Source organism: Bos mutus, chromosome 16 (assembly GCF_027580195.1).
Source record: "Bos mutus isolate GX-2022 chromosome 16, NWIPB_WYAK_1.1, whole genome shotgun sequence".
Lineage (NCBI taxonomy): Eukaryota > Metazoa > Chordata > Mammalia > Artiodactyla > Bovidae > Bos > Bos mutus.
The window spans coordinates 45,404,226-45,425,243 of record NC_091632.1 but is presented as its reverse complement, the minus strand read 5'-3'; the positions used below and the strand labels follow the sequence as shown (position 1 = coordinate 45,425,243).

Genomic DNA, 21,018 nt, shown 5'->3' with positions numbered 1-21,018 from the left:
TTTTTTTTTTTTAATTAGGGGAAAAGCCTATTGAACATCCTCATTTCTGAAAGAAGATGCTAAGGATAAGAGAACTTGAGGACTTCCCTGGTCATACAGTGGATAAGGGAGAAGGAAATGACAACCCACTCCAGTATTCTTGCTTGGAAAATCACATGGATGGAGGAGCCTAGCAGCCTACACCCCATGGAGTTGCAAAGAGCCGGACACGACTGAGCAACTAACACACACAGTGGATAAGAACCCACCTGCCAATGCAGGGGACATGGGTTTAATCCCTGGCCTGGGAAGATTCCACATGCTGCAGAGCAACCAAAGCCTCTGTGCTCCAGCTACTGTGCTCCACACTGTAGAGCCTGGGAGCAGCAACTACTGAAGCCTGTGTGCCTAGAGCCTAGCTCCACAATAAGAGAAACCACTGCAATGGGAAAACTGTGTAACACAGAGAGTAGCCCCTGGTCACCATAACTAGAGAAAACCCACATTTAGCAACAAAGACCCAGAACAACCAAAAACTAAATAAATTTAAAAAGGAAAAAAAAAAAAAACCTTTGAAAGGTGTATCACACCATTAATGACTGGGTGACAGTGGAGTGGGGACCTGGGCCTAGAGATACTGTCTTATAACCCATTTTTTTTTTTTTACTACCACACTAATTGCAGCAATACTTCTCACTGAGTTATCAAATTTAACTTGGCCCAGATATCTCTGAAGAAGAGTCACTGAGTCACATGGGAATAATTTTTCAATACTGCAATGTTTTGTGGCTCTGTCCAGGACGCTGTGATTCAGAGAAGAATAATAAACTGACTCTAGAAGAAATTGATTCATTCTACCCATAACTCTTCTCTTTATCATGTCTGAAAGGCATAAACACCAGCACAGAATTTAAAATTGACTACTGAAAAGGCAGACTATTTCCTTCCTGCTTCTCTGATTTGTTCCTTCTCCTGATTCCTCTCCAAATTTTAATTGGAATTGCCTCTGCTTACTCAATTCAGTAAATATTTCCTTAAATGAGGAACTGTTCCAAATATAATCCAGCTCCTTCTTCTGCCTTTAACCAAGGTTAGGCTCTCAAATATCCTGTTTCAACCTTCTAAACATATCTTTAAAATATGACATGCTTATCTCAAGAAGAATATATTCCAAGCACTAGGAACTATACTCAATACCTTGTAATAAACTATAATGGAAGATAGAATGTTTAAAAAATGGAATATAAATATTTGTATATATATGTGTAACTGAATGACTTTATTGTATAGCTGAAACCAACACAGCATTGTAAATCAACTGTATTTCAATGCAATTTTTTAAATAAAGAAATTAAACTTGGAACCAAGAAAAGAGCAAGAGACATATTAAAAGAAGAGAGCTATAAAGAACTACCCAGTATGGGTAGTTCGGTTAACTAATTCCACAGAGGAGAAAATGAGGTCCCGAGAAAGAAGGAGACATACACAAGGTCACAGAACAAAACAGTGACAGAAGTAAAGTAGAATCCAGTTTGTTCCTTCCAAAAGAAAAAATAAAAGAATACATTCCAGGACTTCGTTCCACGAAACAGTTTCCAAAATGAATACGTTTCAGGTTAGGACAAGTGGCAGTAGGGAAGACTTTCAGAACTCTAAATTAATGAGTCATCATTGGTATCTTTTGGCTACACACTCTCAGAATTGGCATCTCAGGATCCTACAAGAAGGAAATGAACACTGAACACATGAAGCTTCTGTATTTATGGCCTGACACTGGCTCAGATACTTGGAATGAATTTTTAAAATTAAGTTCAATTAGCAAATCTATGCTGAATATTTACTCTCAGCCAACTACTGTGCTAAGAGCTTTGAGAGGTATTTTAAAAAAGGCACGGCTGTCAAATAATTTGCTGCCCAACTGGATTTAAACCGTACATATAGGGAGACAGAAACCCAAGTGAATGCTAGAATACAGAGCATCAGCAGACACAGATCTAAAGGAGCTAAAATAGTTGAGAAGACACGTTGGAAATTATTGTTTGACCAGAGAAAAGAGGGAATTCTTTCTTGAGAGAGTGGTAAAAGTTGAGGTATGAGCATTACATAAATGTTAGAAATTTTAAAATGTGAACAAGTGACAGAAGACCAAACTTTTGAATGGATCTGGTAGTCTGATTCAAGAGCTGACAAGTGAGGAATTTCAGAAAAACAAGTAAAAAATGTTTTCTGTATTTTTCAGATTAGAAACAGCATACAAGTTACGACTGATTAAGCAACTTTGTATTCACAGTTCTTTTTAATTCAGAATGAATTAGATACATAGAAACTTGGCTATGGTTCAGTCATTGACTGAATCACACTAAAACAAATTGGGCACCTAGGATGTGCCTTCTCTGTGCACAGTTACATTAGAATAACAAGCAGCCCTGTGTTGACATCACCACATATACAAATAATGACACTGACATTCGAGAGCATGAATCATTTGCCCACACTGGTAGAACAGGGATTGAATCCCCAGGTATTGGACTCCAAAACACTTTTTCCACTCTTGGTGCTGAAATTTATCCAGTAGTTGCTGTGTAAACCGCATGGGATGCATATTGAAATCTGTGAGAGAGTATTATATGGACATCAGATTTCTCCAAAATCCTGTATTACTGAGGTCTGCACTCCCTACCACATGCCCTCTATACACCAAGCCATGCTTAGTTACTCATTCATGTCTGACTCTTTGCAACCCCATGGACTGTAGCCCACCAGGCTCCTCTGTCCACGGGAATTCTCCAGGCAAGAATACTGGAGTGGGTTGCCATGTCCTCCTCCAGGGGATCTTCCCAACCCAGGGACTGAACCCAGGTCTCCCGCATTGCAGGTGAATTCTTTACCATTTGAGCCACCAGGGAAGCCAATACACTATTTACCATGGCTTTTATGCTTGTGATAATGTATGGTATAGCATATTTAATCAGAAATATTCCATGTGCCAGAATTCACAACTGCACAACTGATTTTGTCTACTGTGGATTTCAGAGTATTTACTGTTATGACAAATAAGGCCCAGTTGACTTGAAGATACTACATAAATAATGACTGAATTGTTATTTAGTTGCTAAATTGTGTCATATTCTTTTGCAATCCCATGAACTGTTGTCCACCAGGCACTTCTGTCCATGGGATTTCCCAGGCAAGAATACTGGAGTGAATTGCCATTTCCTTCTCCACATAGATGATATATGATAGAAAATAAACAGACATGATACATAAATATGGTTTTAAACTTGGAATTTATGAAGACAACAAGTCTCTGTTAAGACTGGTAAATGTCTACTCTGTAAAGAATTCTGCACAGAAGACCTTGATGCTGGGAAAGATTGAAGGCAAAAGAAGAAAGGGGTGGCAGAGGATGATATGGTTGGATGGTATCACCGACTCAATGGACATGAATCTGAGCAAACTTCAGGAGATGGTGAAGGACATGGGAGCTTGGCATGCTGCAATCTATGGAGTCACAAAGAGTAGGACACAACTGAGCAACTCAACAGCAACAACACTATACATAAATGAATACATATATAGAAATACATGTTTACATATATATACAAGTTTACATATTATATGTACAATAAATTCTACAAGATACATGTCAATCTCCAGATCATAAGAGTATGATCTCTTATGGAACTAATAAATAATTAGTTCCTCTCTAAGGAACTAATAACAACTCTAACCAGGGTGGCCTAGGAAACAATTTTAATTAAAACTGTTTTTCTTCCATGACTTGGGGACCCTCTTCTATACCCCATATTATCTTGTTCTGTGCTGTTTTACATGTCCATTTTTTTGGAGTCCTTACCAAATTCTTCATTGTTTGTCTATGTTTTACTGACTCAAGTGCAGCCTTTAAGCAGCAAGTCTATTGATCAATTTCCATGGAAGCCTTCCTGTGCTAGTTTCCTGCCTAAGCACTAATCTTTGAGAAAGGCTGTGTCAGGTAGTAGGTGCCTGTCTAGCCTGAGTCTTTTATGTGAGTGGTTTGTTGTTGTCTCATGTGTGTGTGTGTTTGTGTAAGGGGCGGGGGGCAGTTCTCTCTAGGCTAACCAGTATTGTGTCAGTGTCTTGGCCATAAGAGAAGCATCTTAAGCACATTTTGATGGGAAGGATTACTTCCTGCTTGGAAACTAGACCAAAATAAATTTTCCATTATGTAGTATGGCATGATACTTCCTACTTAAAACCATTAACCACCACCCCAGAAGCCATAATGGAAGGGATTTGGTATTAAAGCCTATATTGCTCAATATCAAATGGATCACCAGAGAACTCTATTTCACCTATCAACCTAATTGAAATAAAAGGGTCTTAATATTCCTGAGACTAAGCATCACCAAATCTCCTGGATTTCTTGGGCAGCTCTGGCAGAGGAGGGAGTGAGGAGGTATTTTTCCCTTTACAATTCAACTTATTTTCTTCATTTGACAAGCTACCACATACACACTCCACCAGTGAAGAACAATCAGCACATTCACTGCACTCAACACCTAACTGTAACGTGTTCATACAGAAATCAATGAGATACTTCCTCTTCCGGTTTCCCATTTTTAATCCTGGTCTTACACCATCCAATTCAGATTCTCTGGCTCAAGGCTTGGTTTGTTGGTTTTGGCACTGAGAACCTACATGAGTAAAGGCAGGTTTTGACTTTTATATATGAAATGAATCCAAAATACAGCAAAAGAATGTTATCCTCCTCACTCATTTAGAAAACATCATTGACTGCCTTCTATGTACCAAGTATGTTAAGAACTTAGTACTGATAGAAAAGGGCCAGTCCTTATCTTCAAATTTCTTGCTGCTTTTTGGTTTGGTTTGGTTTTCACAGGTAGCTAGAGAAAGAGACAATATACAAAGCAACATGGGGAGAAGTATGTAGGAGGATAAGAACCAAATACCCGACCTCACTCAGGTTAAGGGCAAGTTTATAAAGGAGTCAGTGCCTAGGCTGGTACATCTAAAGAGACATTACCAGATGAAAAAACCTCATAATATCCCCTTCTCCTAAGCTAAGTAAATTTGTATTAATTTACTAATATGTTATATACTGATAATTTGCTATATTTAATATAGTATAATAGATACATATATATTATGTATGCTATATAGTACAATGTATAAATATTGATTTTGTGTGCATATGTGTCTGTGTAGTTTGACAGCGTTTCAGGCACTTTACTTGGCAATGGAGAAATCAGAAAGAATATGATAAGACCTCCGATCTTAAAAAATTCATTGTCTGGTAATTGCTGGTTTTTTAACATTTGAGTCTCCATGGAAAACAGGTTTCAATTTCAAGACAAGTTTCACGTACTGCTTTTTCAGAGAATGATTTTATATAACTTTCCCAATCTCCTAAGTGAGAATTTCCAAGGCATCTGGAGTTGCTCAGGCCAAGAAACTCATCCATCTTGTTTGATGACTCGAGCCCTGACTGAATACAGTAGGATGTCCCACTATAAAGAGGAAAGCTCAGGCTGATACACCAATGGAAAAAACCTGAATCATAGACAATGCTGCGGAATGCTGTTTGATGAAATGGTGCCAGCTGAGGTAGCAAGCAGTTTCCATTTGCTAAATAAAGAGTAAACATCCCTGAAGAGTTAGCTATGAGCATTAGGAAAGATAAGGCTTAAATTATTTCAGATCTTTCATCATCCAGCAAGCCTCAGGGAAATCTCTTTGGCTGAAAGTAGGGATGTTCTCCACCCAACACGTACACAGCCTCTTACATCCTCTCCTGGTTCCTCATCTCATGAATTCCTAGATTATGTCATGAATCAGCTGCTCGAGTGTCGGTTTCTAATGTAAACCATAAAAAAAGAAAAGTATAAAGAACAAAACCAAGCGAAACCAAAACAATCACAAAACTACTAAAATTCAAATCCAAATCTAATTCTAAAACCTATTTTTTTCATTCTGTCTTGATGCATCAATAAGTACCTGAACTTGGCTTTAGTACTGGAAGGATTTTACAGTGAGAAACGATTTACAATGTTAAGGATTCTTATGTGCTTCATTTCTGAATATGATATCTACTAATACATCTTTTGAAGAAAAAGCTCTTACTGAATTGTCTTATCTTTTTCAAACAGGCACAATTTTTTGCTTTGTCTTCAATTTCAAATTCTTTCTTTTTATTCCTTCTTAGTCTCAAAATGACTCAGGTTTCCAGATGGAGCAGGAGTTGAAATGAAATTTTAAATTAGGATAAAAATAGAACTTGCTATTTCCACACTATTTCCAGCCAAAAATTTCCTTAAGCAATTTTTCTTAGCAAAAAGAGAAAAAGAAGCCCTTTATACTTCAATACAAATATACACACACACACACACATATATATAGCATACATTTATTTTTAATTTTATCCTTTGTATTAACGAAGGATGAGAGTAATAATAGAGTGAGATAGAATATTAATTAAAAGAGAAATTTAGAGCCAAGTCACGTTGTGAGAACCCAAGGATGGGATAGCTGAGTTTCTATGTAGAAAATAGAAGTCCCAGAAGGCTTAAAGAGAAGATAGATAGGACAGTAATTGTGGTACCGGTGACAGATGATTTCAACAACTATTAGAATCATTAATGAATATGCTGAAAACACAAAGACTGGTGTGCATATTCTCCTGGTAGTAACAATGTTGACAGCAAGCACAGCATCAAGAACAGCTGCCTTTGATTGAGCACCTTCTCTCTTTTAAGTAGGAATTGATCAGTTCAGTTCAGTTCAGTCACTCAGTGGTGTCCGACTCTTTGCAACCCCATGAATCTCAGCACGCCAGGCCTCCCTGTCCATCACCAACTCCCAGAGCCTACCCAAACTCATGTCCATAGAGTCGGTGATGCCATCCAGCCAGCTCATCCTCTGTCGTCCCCTTCTCCTCCTGCCCCCAATCCTTCAGAGCATTATGGTTTTTTCCAATGAGTCAACTCTTCGCATGAGGTGGCCAAAGTATTGGAGTTTCAGCTTCAACATCAGTCCTTCCAATGAACACCCAGGACTGATCTCCTTTAGGGTGGACTGGTTGTATCTCCTTGCAGTCCAAGGGACTCTCAAGAGTGTTCTCCAACACCACAGTTCAAAAGCATCAATTTTTCAGCGCTCGGCTTTCTTCACCATCCTACTCTCACATCCATACATAACCACGGGAAAAACCATAGCCTTGACTAGACGGACCTTTCTTGGCAAAGTAATGTCTCTGGTTTTAAATATGCTATCTAGGTTGGTCATAACTTTCTCTCCAAGGAGTAGCATCTTTTAATTTCATGGCTGCAATCACCATCTGCAGTGATTTTGGAGCCCAAAAAAATAAAGCCTGACACTGTTTCCATTGTTTCCACATTTCCCATGAAGTGATGGTACCAGATGCCATGATCTTAATTTTCTGAATGTTGAGCTTTAAGCCAACTTTTTCACTCTCCTCCTTCACTTTCATCAAGAGGCTTTTTAGGTCCTCTTCACTTTCTGCCGTAAGGGTGGTGTCATCAGCATATCTGAGGTTATTGATATTTCTCCCGGCAACATTGATTCCAGCTTATGCTTCTTCCAGCCCAGCGTTTCTCATGATATACTCTGCATATAAGTTAAATAAGCAGGGTGACAATATACAGCCTTGACGAACTCCTTTTCCTATTTGGAACCAGTCTGTTGTTCCATGTTCACTTCTAACTGTTGCTTCCTGACTTGGATACAGGTTTCTCAAAAGACAGGTCAGATGGTCTGGTATTCCCATCTCTTTCAGAATTTTCCACAGTTTATTGTGACCCACACAGTCAAAGGCTTTGACATAGTCAATAAAGCAGAAATAGATGTTTTTCTGGAACTCTCTTGCTTTTTCCATGATCCAGCAGATGTTGGGAATTTGATCTATGGTTCCTCCGCCTTTTCTAAAACCAGCTTGAACATCTGGAAGTTCATGGTTCATGTACTGTCAAAGCCTGGCTTGGAGAATTTTGAGCATTACTTTACTAGCATGTGAGATGAGTGCAAATGTGCGGTAGTTTGAGCATTCTTTGGCATTGCCTTTCTTTGTGATTGGAATGTAAACTGACCTTTTCCAGTCCTGTGGCCACTGCTGAGTTTTCCAAATTTGCTGGCATATTGAATGCAGCACTTTTATAGCATCATCTTTCAGGATTTGAAATAGCTCCACTGGAATTTGATCACCTCCACTAGCTTTGTTCATAGTGATGCTTCCTAAGGCCCAATTGACTTCACATTCCAGGATGTCTGGCTCTTGGTAAGTGATCACACCATCGTGATTATCTGGGTCGTGAAGATCTTTTTTGTACAGTTCTTCTGTGTTTTCTTGCCACCTCTTCCTAATATCTTCTGCTTCTGTTAGGTCCATACCATTTCTTTATCAAGCCCATCTTTGCATGAAATGTTCCCTTGGTATCTCTGATTTTCTTGAAGAGATCTCTAGTCTTTCCCATTCTGTTGTTTTTCTCTATTTCTTTGCATTGATCACTGAGGAAGGCTTTTTTATCTCTCCTTCATATTCTTTGGAACTCTGCATTCAGATGGGAATATCTTTCCTTTTCTCCAAGGAGTGGCGGCTGCCTGGGCACAGGAGGGCTAAGAGGAGCTACTCCACGTTCAAGGTCAGCAGGGGCAACTGTAAGGAGATACTCCTCACTCAAGGTAAGGAGCAGCGGCTGTGCTTTGCTGGAGCAGCCATGGAGAGATATCCCGCGTCCAAGATAAGAGAAACCCAAGTAAGACAGTAGGTGTTGCGAGAGGGCATCAGAGGGTAAACACACTGAAACCATAATCACAGAAAACTACCCAGTCTGATCACACAGACCACAGCCTTGTCTAACTCAATGAAACTCAGCCATGCCATATGGGGCTCCTCAAGACGGACAGGTCATGGTGGAGAGGTCTGACAGAATGTGGTCCACTGGACAAGAGAATGGCAAACCACTTCAGTATTCTTGCCTTGAGAACCCCATGAACAGTATGAAAAGGCAAAACGATAGGATACTGAAAGAGGAACTCCCCAGGTCAGTAGGTGCCCAATATGCTACTGGAGATCAGTGGAGAAATAACTCCAGAAAAAATGAAGGGATGGAGCCAAAGCAAAAACAATATCCATTCGTGGATGTGACTGGTGATAGAAGCAAGGTCCAATGCTGTAAAGAGCAATATTGCATAGGAACCTGGAATGTTAGGTCCATGAATCAAGGCAAATTGGAAGTGGTCAAACAGGAGATGGCAAGAGTGAACGTCGACATTCTAGGAATCAGCGAACTAAAATGGACTGGAATGGGTGAATTTAACTCAGATGACCATTATATCTACTACTGTGGGCAGGAATCCCTTAGAAGAAATGGAGTAGCCATCTTGGTGAACAAGAGTCTGAAATGCAGTACTTGGATGCAATCTCAAAAACGACAGAATGATCTCTGTTCATTTCCAAGGCAAACCATTCAGTATCACAGTAATCCAAGCCTATGCCCCAACCAGTAATGCTGAAGAAGCTGAAGTTGAATGGTACTATGAAGACCTACAAGACCTTTTAGAACTAACACCCAAAAAAGATGTCCTTTTCATTATTAGGGGACTGGAACGCAAAAGTAGGTAGTCAGGAAACACCTGGAGTAACAGGCAAATTTGGCCTTGGAGTACAAAATGAAGCAGGCCAACGGCTAATAGAATTTTGCCAAGAGAACACACTGGTCATAGCAAACACTCTCTTCCAACAACACAAGAGAAGATTCTACACATGGACATCACCATCTGGTCAACACTGAAATCAGATTGATTATATTCTCTGCAGCCAAAGATGGAGAAGCTCTATACAGTCAGCAAAAACAAGACCGGGAGCTGACTGTGGCTCAGATCATGAACTCCTTATTGCCAAATTCAGACTTAAATTGAAGAAAGTAGGGAAAACCACTAGACCATTAAGGTATGACCAAAATCAAATCCCTTATGATTATACAGTGGAAGTGAGAAATAGATTTAAGTGACTAGATCTGATAGACAGAGTGCCTGATGAACTATATAGACGGAGGTTCGTGACATTGTACAGGAGATGGGGATTAAGACCATCCCCTGGAAAAGAAATGCAAAAAAGCAAAATTGCTTCTAAGGAGGCCTTACAAATGTGTGTGAAAAGAACAGAAGCGCAAAGCAAAGGAGAAAAGGAGTTGATCAGCCCATAATAACTACTTGACCATCCTGATTTGAAGTCAACCAAGGTGAATGACACTTTTTAGGTTCAGAGTGGGAAACATCATCAAAATTGTATTTATTTGAACACATAAAGCTTGTGGTTTGCAAGTGAATGGAGGAACAAGAAAACTAACATGGCATGGGCTTCTGAAATCAGTGAGCTAAGGAAAGGAGAAATGGTTACTGTCTTTCCAAGTCCAGCCTGCCTTTGTTTACCTCAGTCTCATACAATGACTTAAAGCTAGTGGACAGGGAGAGGCAAAAACTTCGCAGCTTATACTTCCCTGCAACATTTTGAGGTAGGAAAAAGCTTCAGGAGAGCACCTTGGTGAGACAGAAAGAGCTCAGCCAAGCTGTCAAGGCTTCCAGATTCTGGGTTTGGTTCTTTTCACTTAGCTACCATATGTGATATAGAACATATGGAGAAAAAAAAAAAAAAAGACCTCTTTGGGCATTAGTTCATCTGTTAAAAAAATTGTAAAGTGCATTTCAAACTCTAAAACCCTATAAAAATGTGACATACTTGGTAAGCTTTCATGCCTTTGCTACTCCATACTTTACGACTTATTTTTTCTGTTAGTTTCATGTGTGTTTCTGCACAGAATCCATCCCCCATCACACACAGATACACACGCACACTATAGTTCTATTCATTTCCCACCACATAATAAAGTAGCCAAAATTCTTAAGTACTTATTTAGTTGCTATGTTCACACACAATGAAAATGGCAGAAAATTTGGACACTTTTGAATCTGAAGTTGAAACCAAGCATAACCCTATTCCTCCAGCGCTCGGCGCTGACACCACCTAGTATAATGTAAAGGCCCTTTTGTGTCCCCTGCCTCTCCTTTGCAGAAAAGTTAAAATCTTCCAGGCATCCTTGAGTCACAAAGGAGCAGGTTCAAGCAGTTAATTTGTAAAGGAGCTCTATTTAACTGGCTTAAAGAAATGTAAGTGCTTACAAATCAACAAATTCTAAATACAAGAGAAACTAAGCTAAATAAATTTCAGGTTCATGTGAACTGGGAAATATTGAATATGACTGTGTAAGTTTGTTAATCTAATTAGTATAGACATACCTTAGAATCATCAACCTTAAGTATAACACATCTTATTATGCCAAGGTTTAATATAAGCTAAATAAAATCTTGTTTTATCTGCTACAAATTTGTCAGCAAGGGAAAGTAACTTGATATGAAGAAATTTTAAGGAAAAAAATACAAATAAGAGCTTTAGGTGAACTTTTTGGGAAGTCTAGGAATGTCTTGGAGAAGGTGATGGCACCCCACTCCAGTACTCTTGCCTGGGAAATCCCATGGATGGAGGAGCCTGGTAAGCTGTAGTCCATGGTGTCTCGAAGAGTCAGACACGACTGAGTGACTTCACTTTCACTTTTCACTTTCATGCATTGGAGAAGGAAATGGCAACCCACTCCAGTGTTCTTGCCTGGAGAATCCCAGGGAAGGTGGAGCCTGGTGGGCTGCAAGAGTCAGACAGGATTGAAGCGACTTAGCAGCAGCAGCAGGAATGTCTACTTAAGAATAATCTCTTCAAGTATTTAACAACTTAAAATTTAGAGCTGTGCTAAATAAATTTACATGAAGGAAGTTTATTGAAAAATGAGACAATTGCTAAATAAGATACTGAAACATTAATTACTGGACACTGGCTTCCTTTTACAAAGAAACAAAAACACATTAATAAATGTGGCTGGTGCCACACTATTTTCTGTAAGAAGAACATTTTTTAAGAAATTATTATTTGGGTTTATGTTTACCAATTTATTATATGCTGCTGCTGCTAAGTTGCTTCAGTCGTGTCTGACTCTGTGCGACCCCATAGACGGCAGCCCACCAGGCTCCCCCGTCCCTGGGATTCTCCAGGCAAGAACACTGGAGTGGGTTGCCATTTCCTTCTCCAATGCATGTAAGTGAAAAGTGAAAGTGAAGTCGCTCAGTCTTAGTGACCCCATGGACTGCAGCCTACCAGGCTCCTCTGTCCATGGGATTTTCCAGGCAAGAGTACTGGAGTGGGGTGCCATTGCCTTCTCCGAAGTGATGGTATAGAAAGTGATAAAAATGTTTGTAGAAAAGGGACCCTAAGAGTTTTGTGCATAGCCAGGATAGGCAAAGTTTAAAATAAGTTTAATTGAGAAAATAAATTTTGAAAAATAAGGTGGTACAGAACTTGAATTTGAGCTTTTACCTCCATTAAGAGGACAAGATTTTTTAAAATATTGAACTGCCTTTGATAACAGATTTTAAGTTCTTTACCTTTTAAGTAATCTGCTCTGTATTTGCCTTTTAAATCTTGTATTGTTACTTTACCTCAATGGATAGCTGTCTCACAGTGACCTGTGATCCTATCTGACTGACTGTTCTAAACCCTTTTAGTTATTTTTATGATAAAACTTCTCAAGTCAAATCGTAATGAAGCTTCTTTGACATTTAGCTTACTTTGGGATGCTTCAGAGGGTCCCTGAAACACCACAAAGGGAAATATTAAATTCAATAGATTGGCAGGTTAAATTACATGTTGTTATTGTTCTTCAGTCACTAAGTCATATCTGACTCTGAGACCCCATCAACTGCAGCACACCAGGCTTCCCTACCTTCATTATCACTAGTCATGGCAAACACCCTCTTCCAACAACGCAAGAGAAAACTCAACACATGGACATCACCAGATGGTCAATACTAAAATCAGATTGATTATATTCTTTGCAGCCAAAGATGGAGATGCTCTATACAGTCAGCAAAAACAAGACCTGGAGCTGACTATAGCTCGGATCATCATCTCCTTATTGTAAAACTCAGATTTAAATTGAAGACAGTAGGGAAAACCAATAGGCCATTCAGGTATAACCTAAATCAAAACCCTTATGTTTACACATGGAGGTGACAAATAGATTCAAGGGATTAGATCTGGTAGACAGAGTGTCTGAAGAACTATGGACAGAGTTTTGTAACATTTTACAGGGGGTGGTGATCAAAAGCTGCTGCTGCTGCTGCTAAGTTGCTTCAGTCGTGTCTGACTCTGTGCGACCCCATAGACGGCAGCCCACCAGAATCCCCTGTCCCTGGGATTCTCCAGGCAAGAACACTGGAGTGGGTTGCCATTTCCTTCTCCAATGCATGAAAGTGAAAAGTGAAAGTGAAGTCGCTCAGTCGTGTCTGACTCTTCACGACCCCATGGACTGTAGCCTACCAGGCTCCTCTGTCCATGGGATTTTCCAGGCAAGAGTACTGGAGTGGGGTGCCTTCGCCTTCTCCGTGATCAAAAGCATCCCCAAGAAAAAGAAATGCAAGAAGGCAAAGTTGTTGTCTGAGGAGGCCTTACAAATAGCTGAGAAAAGAGAAGTGAAAGGCAAAAGAGAAAGGGAAAGATATAACCAACTGAATGCAGAGTTCCAGAGAAAAGCAAGGAAAACAAAACAAAGAAACAGAGAAAATGATAGAATGGGAAAGACTAGCGATCTAGTCAAGAGAATTGTAGATGCCAAGGGAATATTTCATGCAAAGATGGGCACAATAAAAGACAGAAATGGCAAAGGCCTAACAGAAGCAGAAGAGATGGAAAGAATATACAGAAGAACTATAAAATGGTCTTAATGACCCGGATAACCACGATGGCATGACCACTCACCTAGAGTTAGACATCCTGCAATATGAAGTCAAGTGGGCCTCAGGAAGCATTAACAACACAAACAAAGCTAGGGAAGGTAAAGGAATTCCAGTTGAGCTATTTCAAACCCTAAACGATGATGCGGTGAAAGTGCTGCACTCAATATGCCAGGAAATTTGGAAAACTCATCAATGACAACAGGACTGGAAAAGGTCAGTTTTCAATCTAATCACAAAGAAATTAAATGCCAAAGAATATTAGAGACTACCATATAATTGCACTCAACTCACATGCTAGCTCAACCAAAATCCTTTAAGTTAGGCTTCAGCAGTACATGAACCAAGAACTTCCAGATGTACAAGCTGGATTTAGAAATGGCAGAGGAACCAAAGATCAAATTGCCAACATTTGTTGGTTCATAGAAAAAGCAAGGGAAGTAAAAAAAAAAATCTACTTCTGCTTCATTGACTACACTAAAGCCTTTGTGTGAATCATAATAAACTGTGTAAATTACATGGGAAGTATCAAATGAGTAATAAATCTTCTAAGGTTATGTCATATGGTAAATATTATTACTAAAATAGATTCTCTAAAAATTATATGGAACTCCTAACATTCTTGTATGTCCTGCTAAAATGTCAATCATAATTCTAGTTATTATCTTCAAGTGTTTTATATCACAGCAATAACCAAGTTACTTTGTCAATTGCATTGTAATCAGATTTTAAACATGCCTTAAACTTTTTGTCATTATAGAACACTCATGTGAAAGTGAAGTTGCTCAGTCGTGTCCGACTCTTTGTGACCCCATGTACTGTAGCCTACCGGGCTACTCTGTCCATGGGATTTTCCAGGCAAGACTACTGGAGTGGATTGCCATTTCCTTCTCCAGGGGATCTTCCCGACTCAGGGATAGAACCTGGGTCTCCCACATTGTAGACAGACACTTAACCACCTGAGCCACCAGGGAAGTCATAGAACACTCATGCTTTCACTCTAATGCCTTTGAAAAATGCTTCCTCTTCAAGAAGATTTAAAGAAGGGCTTTTAGCTAAATACAAGTATCTGACCTTCAGATTATAATGCTGAACTGGGTAAGATATCAGAGAATTCTAGTAGAAAACGTGATGATTTCATAAGATATAAACAAAAGGATTGAATGAACTGATGAATAAGGTTATCGTTTTATGGTTTCTGCAAGAATACAGAAGAACTGCACAAAAAAGATCTTAATGACCCAGATAACCATGATGGTGTGGTCACTCACCCAGAACCAGACATTCTGGAGTATGAAGTCAAGTGGGCCTTAGGAAGCACTGCTGCCAATAAAGCTAGTGGAGTGATGGAATTCCAGCAGAACTATCCTAAAAAATGATGCAATTGAAGTGCTTCACTCAATATATTAGTAAATTTGGAAAACCAAGCAGTAGCCACAGGACTGGAAAAGGTCAGTCTTCATTCCAATTCCAGAAGGGCAGTACTACAGAACGTTCAAACCACCAGACAGTTGCACTCATCTCCCACACTAGTAAGGTTATACGCTAAATCCTTCATGCTAGGCTTCAGCATTACTTGAACCAAGAACTTCCAGATGCTCAAGCTGGGTTTAGAAAGGGCCAGAGGAACCAGAATTGCCAACATTCACTGAATCATAGAGAAAGCAAGGGAACTCCAGAAAAACATCTACCTCTGTTTTCATTGATTACGCTAAAGCTTTTGACTGTGTGGATCATAATAAACCGTGGAAAACTCTTAAAGAAATGGGAATAACAGACCATCTTACCTGTTTCCTGAGAAACCTGCCTGCAGGTCAAGAAGCAACAGTTAGAATAAAGTATGGAACAACTGACTGGTTCAGGATTGAGAAAGGAGTACAAGGCTCTTTATTGTCACCCTGTTTATTTTAAATGCAGAGCACATAATGCAAAATGCTGGGCTGGGAGAGCAAGATTGCTGGGAGAAATATCAACAACCTCAGATATGCAGATAATACCACTCTAATGGCAGAAATCAAAGAGAAACTGAAGAACCTCTAAGTGAGGGTGAAGAAGGAGAGTGAAAAAGCTGACTTAAAACTCAATATTAAGAAAACTAAGATCATAGCATCCAGTCCCATCACTTCATGGCAAATAGAAGGGGAAAATGTGGAAGCAGTGACATATTTCCTCTTCTTGGGCTCTAAGATCACAGCAGATAGTGACTGCAGTAATAAAATTAGAAGATGATCACTTTTTGGCAGGAAAGCTATGACAAAATTAGACAGTGTGTTAAAAAAGCAAAGACATCACTTTGCTGACAAAGGTCCATATAGTTAAGGCTATATGGTCTTTCCAGTAGTCAAGTATGGATGTGAGACTTGGACTATAAAGAAAGCTGAGCACTGAAGAATTGATGCTTTTGAACTGTGGTGTTGGAGAAGATTCTTGAGAGTCCCTTGGACAGCAAGGACATCCAGCCAGTCCATCCTAAAGGAAATCAGTCCTGAACATTCATTGGAAAGGACTGATGTTGAAGCTGAAACTCCAATACTTTGGCCACCTGATGCGAAGAACTGACTCATTTGAAAAGACTCTGATGCTGAGAAAGATTGAAGGCAGGAGGAGAAAGGGATGACAGAGGATGAGATGGTTGGATGGCATCACCAATTCAATGGACTTGAACTTGGGCAAACGCTGGGAAATGGTGAGGGACAGGAAGCCTGGCGTGCTGCAGTCCATGGGATCACAAAGAGCGACTAGTGACTGAAAAACACCAACATCTGAAAAATTACTGATTTAAATTTGTGTTTTCCAACTGTATCAGAAATCTTCCCCCCAAAGTAACTATACAGTAATTTGGCAAATTATATATTTGTAAGCAAAACTGAAACATTTCTCTTTTCCTCTCTGTCTGTTCTTTCTAGAGACAGGGACTGCTTAGGTTCCCAACAGCTTATCAGGTAAATTGGGAAGGCTATCTCACTTACAAGTACCTAAAATTTCAAGGTATTTTAGGGACCTTAAAAAGGGAGGAATTCACCTAGATCTGGAAAGAAAAATCTATTACAAGCCCTTGGTGTGGCTTTCCCAGACCTAAGAGTTCTTTTAAAAGTTCAATTTGAGACTCAAGTTTCAGCAAGAGCCTATATAATCAGTTGTGTGTGTGTGTGCTTCGTTGTGTCCAACTCTTTGCCACCCCATGAACCTTAGACTGCCAGGTTTCTCTGTCCATTGAATTTTCCAGGCAAGAATACTGGAGTGGGTTGACATTTCCTCCTCTGGGGGATCTTCCTAACACAGGGATCTAACCTGAGTCTGCTGCATCTCTTGCATTGCCATGCAGATTATTTACCACTGTGCTACCCGGGAAGCCACAAGATCAATTACAGTTACATAAACCTTCAAGCCAAGTTCATTGAAACCAGATGGAAATTTGGTTCTCTCTCTTTGTTAAGAGAACACAGTTTTCTTGGAAGGCTGCTTTTAATAACAGACTATGCAAATTTCTTTGCCTTTATGGTTTATATTTGTTGTTAAAATTCTCTGCTATTTTGGTAAAGTAAACAGGTATTATTTCAAAATGACCAATGAAGTTTATCACACATGTAGATAAAGCTCATTCTACTTCCACAAAGATTAACCCCCTATGGCTTCCCTAGTGGCTCGGTAGTAAAGAATCCCTCTGCCATGCCAGAGATGCTGAAGACTCAGATTTGATCCCTGGGTCAGGAAGATCTCATACAGAAGCATATGGCAAAATAAGCCAAATAAGCCCATTCAGCACAACTGTTGAACTTGTGCTCTAGGGGTTGGAGCTTCAACTACTGAACCTAAAAACCAAAAATACTGAGGCCTGAACACCCTACAGCCTGTGCTCTGAAATAAGAGAAGCCACCACAATGAAGAGCCCGTGTCCTAGAGCTAGAAAGTGGCCCCCACTCTGTGCAACTAGAGAAAAACCCATGTAGGAACGAAGAACAGCAAAGACAAAATTTTTTTTAAAAAGTCAAAATAGAGTAGCTGTGGTTCAGACATCCAAGGAAATAATTAGGTGACAATAGGATCTTTGACAAATCCTTGTATTGTTAAGAACTTGAGTTTTCTGAGCTTTGTCAGATTTGGGATGCCAAAAGCCATTCTCAAAACAATGGCTCCTAGCACCTGGTGACAACAACCTTATTTTTAAAGGTCTCCTCTTATAACTCTGCTCAGTTGGTAAAGAATCTGCCTGCAATGCAGGAGACACCAGTTCAATTCCTGGGTCAGGAAGATCTGCTGGAGCAGGGATAGACTCCCCACTCCAGTATTCTTGGGCTTTCCTTGTGGCTCAACTGGTAAAGAATCTGCCTGCGATGGGGGAGACCTGGGTTCGATCCATGGGTTGGGAAGATCCCCTGGAGAAGAGAAGGGCAGCCCACTCCAGTATTCTGGCCTGGAGAATTCCATGGACTGTATATCCACGGAGTCACACAGAGTCCGACATGTCTGAGTGACTTTCACTTTCACTTTTCTTATAACTCTTATATGTTTAGACAATGAAATTGCTAAAACTGTATGTTAATAAAGAGAGAAAACCCTTGTGTGACAACCAATAGCCACATTAATGAGTAAAACCTACATGGATAAGCCGAGACAATTGAGTACTGGGGTACAGGTCACCCAAGAGTATCAAGTCTACATTAGGATACACGCTTATTTTTCTAACAAGTGTGATCTCCCTGGTCTATTTGGATTCAGGTTGTCACTACAGCAACTACTTCTATTAATAACTGAGTCAAGATGGACTCATTACACTGAACAGGATAACCCAGCAACTGACCCTATATTGTCACATCAAAATTGTTATCCAACAAACTTGGTTCTTATTCCTGCTTCAACATCTAGTTACAGAAATTCTTATACTGATCTTTGCATGATATGTAGTTCTATATGAGATCAGTGATGAAAATGGCACAATTCTAGATATGGGAAGAAGCAAAAGATGGAATACTTCCCTGAACTACAAGAATTTAATAAAGACAGGTAATCCAGAGAATTTTGGATACTGTTTTATGACCAGGTCCAGTAACAGCACATTGAGTGGCCCATCAACAAAAGTCTTCACCACATCTGGGAATGAGCATCCCCAGCACCAAGGAACACAGGGTCATGAAAAGCCCTGAAACCATGGCCAACGTTCTGACCCTGAAGGGCTCCCACCAACTGAAAATTAGCACTTGCCATGTACCTCTACAAAGATTAAATCATGGCCACTACAACTGTGCACTATCCACACACTCTGATAGGTGTTCAGGTTAGACATCAAGAATGAGGCACTCTGTGCTCTGGAAATCTGACAGAGCAGGCCTTCAGGTATGTAGACACTTTCAGGAGAAGACTTTATGAGCCCAGATTCTCGCATTTTCTCAGACCTAGAGAAACCCTAACATCATTGACAGTGACATTTGTTTTGTCTATGAAGGGGAAAATTACAATCGAGAGTGAAAATAGAGTAGCTGTGGTTCAGACATCCAAGGAAATAACTAGGTGACAGTAGAGTGCGATTTCAGAAAAGTCCTTGAATTGTAAAGAAATTGACGTCTCTAATACGCGTCAGCTTGGGATGCCAACAGCCATTCTCAAAACAGTGGCTCCAAGCACCTGGTGACTACAACCTTATGTTTAAAGGTCTCCTCTTGTAACTGTTATAAGTTTAGACAATGAAATTGCTTTAAATCATATGATAAGAGAGAAAACACTTGTGTAATGACCACTAGCCAAATTAAAGGTTATAAACTACTTGGATAAGCCTAGAGAACTGAGTTTCTGGGTACAAATCTTCAGAAAGTGTTAAGTCTATATTAGGATACATGCATAGTTCTGTAAGAAGGACTACTAAGACCTACCCTGTCTATTAATATTCAGGTGGTCTCTTTGCCAACTACTTCTGACTGAGGCCAAAAGGCTCCCTTCCTTTACCCAGAATAACACAAGTACTAACCCTATTTGGATCACAATAAAACTAGATATCAAACATAAGTTGGTTCTTACTCCTGCTTTGACCTCAGTTATAATAAATCTTTTACTGCTCTTTGGATGATATGTAGTTCCATATGAGATCAATGAGAGTCACAGTGTAACTCTAGATATGGGAAGAAGAAACAAGATGTAATACTTCCCTGGACCACAAGATATTAATAAAGACATGTAGTCCAGAGAATTTTGGATATTGTTTTATGGCCGAATCTAGAAACAGCACACTGTGTAGCCTGTCAACAAAAATCTTCATCTGTGGCATTGAATGATCCCCACACTGATGGAAAAATGGGCATGAGAAGCTCCCAAACTATGGCAAGTTGATGACCCTGAAGGGCCTCTGCCAGCTGAAAATTGGCACTTGCCATTTACCTCTACAAACATTTAATCATGACCAATGCAGCTGCTCACTTTCAACATCGCCCAAAAGGGGTTCAGACTGGAATTCAGGAATGAGGCTCTCTGTGCCCTAAAAATCAGATGGAGCATGCCTTCAGATAGGTAGACAAGAAGACATTATGACCCCTAATTCTTACATCTTCTCACACCTTAAAAAACACTAATTTCATTGACACTGACACTTGATTTTACTATGGGAAAATTACAATCAAGAGTCAAAAAGGCCTTCCCTGGTGGCTCAGTAGTAAAATAATCCACTTGCCAATGCAGGAGACACTCGTTCTTTGTCTGATCCTGGAAGATCCCACATTCCCTGGAGCAAAATAAGCCCGTTCACCACAACTGTTGAGTGTGTGCTCAATGGCTCAGAGCTTCAACTTCTGAGGCCAAATGCCACAAATACTGAAGCCTGAATGCCCTACAGTCTGTGCTCCACAGTGACAGAAGCCACCTCAGTGACAAGCCTGGGCACTGGAACCAGAAAGTAGCCCCCACTCGCTACAACTAGAGAAAAACTCATGGAGAAATGAACAATTCAGCCAAAAAAAAAATTAATAAAATTTAATAAAAGAGTCATAATAGAGTAGCTGTGGTTCTGACATCCAAAGAAATAACTAGGGATCAGCCTTGTTAGAAAAATAAGCATGTATCCTCATGTAGACTTGACACTCTCAGGCATCTCATACCCTGTACTAAATTGTCTTGGCTCATCCAAGTAGGTCTTAACCAGTAATGTGCCTATTTGTCATTATACAAGTGTTTTTTTCTTTATTTACATATGGTTTTAGC

At 39.8% G+C, this 21,018-nt stretch overlaps 1 protein-coding gene and 1 long non-coding RNA gene across 4 annotated transcripts in view; one reads left to right on the top strand and one right to left on the bottom strand.

Annotated features, from left to right (window-relative positions):
- Nucleotides 1-1,328, top strand: part of LOC138991277 (uncharacterized) — a 318,362-nt gene extending 317,034 nt beyond the window's left edge. For both annotated transcript variants that reach the window (XR_011467297.1, XR_011467295.1), the window contains exon 7: nucleotides 19-1,328. This is a non-coding gene — a long non-coding RNA (uncharacterized lncRNA). The remainder of the gene's footprint in view (nucleotides 1-18) is intronic.
- TNFSF18 (TNF superfamily member 18) overlaps nucleotides 1-21,018 on the bottom strand; it is a 111,479-nt gene that overhangs the window by 10,983 nt on the left and 79,478 nt on the right. The window lies entirely within an intron of this gene.